This window comes from Ornithorhynchus anatinus, chromosome 1 (genome assembly GCF_004115215.2).
Source record: "Ornithorhynchus anatinus isolate Pmale09 chromosome 1, mOrnAna1.pri.v4, whole genome shotgun sequence".
NCBI lineage: Eukaryota > Metazoa > Chordata > Mammalia > Monotremata > Ornithorhynchidae > Ornithorhynchus > Ornithorhynchus anatinus.
The window spans coordinates 96,134,051-96,135,964 of record NC_041728.1 but is presented as its reverse complement, the minus strand read 5'-3'; the positions used below and the strand labels follow the sequence as shown (position 1 = coordinate 96,135,964).

General features: G+C 40.6%; 1 non-coding gene across 1 annotated transcript; it reads left to right on the top strand.

Annotated features, from left to right (window-relative positions):
* The first annotated feature begins 873 nt into the window (after window positions 1–873).
* On the top strand, window positions 874–1,011 carry LOC114816335. The gene has a single exon (XR_003764104.1). It is a non-coding gene; the product is annotated as a small nucleolar RNA SNORA7 (small nucleolar RNA).
* The last annotated feature ends 903 nt before the right edge of the window (window positions 1,012–1,914 follow it).

The window sequence follows — 1,914 nt, the reverse complement described above, 5'->3', positions numbered from 1 at the left end:
CTTCCAGTAACCAGGTATTGCTGAAATATATCAAAAGCCCCATGCAGGACAGGGACTGTGCCCAATCTAATTAACTTGTACCTTCCCCAGCACTTAGAACAGTGTTTGACACATAGTAAACACTTAAAAAAAGTCTTTAAAAAAAGCCAGAAGACAGCTAAGACCTTGAACATCATTAAGCGGTACACTCCGGCATGGAAAGAAGATAGCAGAAAGGCTCAATGAATTATTTAATCCCATCTTTACTGAGGAAGGTGTTAGATTCTCACATCCAAACATTTTTTTTGGTTGACAATTGGTCAATGAACTGGCTCATATTATGGAGACTGCACAGAACGTTTCAACCTGACTGATACACTTTAGAATTGATAAACTAGAATTGATAAACTAGAATTGATTAACTAGATGTAAAAACAAAATTACCAAAACCCAATGGCAACAACACAAAGGTCTGAAGGAACTTAGAAAGAAAGTTAATAATAATGTTGGTATTTGTTAAGCACTTACTATGTGCAAAGCACTGTTCTAAGCGCTGGGGGAGATACAGGGTAATCAGGTCATCCCACGTGGGGCTCACAGTCTTAATCCCCATTTTACAGATGAGGTAACTGAGGCACAGAGAAGTTAAGTGACTTGCCCACAGCCACACAGCTGACAAGTGGCAGAGCCGGGAGTCAAACTCATGACCTCTGACTCCCAAGCCCAGGCTCTTTCCACTGAGCCACGCTGCTTCCCCATTTGTGGAAGTCATGGTCAGAGTGAATAGTAAAGAGTCTTTATCCTGAAGGAAGAGCAGATCACCAATGCACCTCCCTTGTGCAAAATGCCTTCCATAGGAGATCCTGGGAATTATAGGTTGGTCAGCCAATCAATCCCCTCTCAGGGTCACATCTGGAGAGTTTCTAGTACTCTACTAGTCCCGACTATGGGAAGCAGAGTAAAGTAGAGGCATACCCATTCCATTCCTAGCTTGAGCAGTGGCTAGTGAATGTAAGATAATCTGCTACAAGTCAAAACTCACCTGTGCAGGGCAGCAGCGGCATAGAAGAGAGTCGATGGTGGAGACTCAAGTTTACTGTGTGGAAGGAGACACTGGTAAGTCACTTTTGTATTTTTACCAAGAAACTCTATGGATGCACTACCAGAATGACTGCTGATGGAAGTGGGGTGTTCTGGGAGAGTTGTGTCCGTTATGTCACTATGGGTCAGACACAACTCAGTAGCATAAGACAACAACAATAATCAATTAATGGTATTTATTGAATATTGACTATTTGCAGAGCACTGTACTGAGAACTTGAGAGAGTACAATACAATAGAGTTGGTTGACATGTTCTCTGCCCACAACGAGTTTACAGTTTAGAGAGGAACACAGACATTTATATAAATTATATATGAATACATATATATATGTATATAGACATATGTATACGTATATACATACCCATGCATCTAGATAGATACATAGAGAGATGTGTATATACACACACACATAAGTGCTATGAGGCTGAGAGTAGGGTGAATACCAAATGCACAAAGAGTTAAGTTGGTGGGTCTCACTTTATACCTGACAAAATAATAAAATCTTTACGTTTGGGACCAGTGAGCACTTACTCTATTACAGCTCTATATTATAGTTATTTTTATTATTATTATTATTAATATTGTTGCTGTATTCAAGCCACTTGCTTAAATGATTGTTTTGTGCAAGGCACTTATTTGGAAAAATGGCCTGTTATGGAAAAATTTGACAGGTTTTCTGGAAAAGGAAATCAGGCCTCACTAGGTTGCTGGAGTTCTCAAAAATACTCTTGGAGAAGCAGCAGGGTCTAGTGGAAAGAGCAAGGGCCTGGGAGTCAGAAGGACCTGGATTCTAATCCCGGCTCTTCCACTTGTCTTCTCTGTGACCTTGGG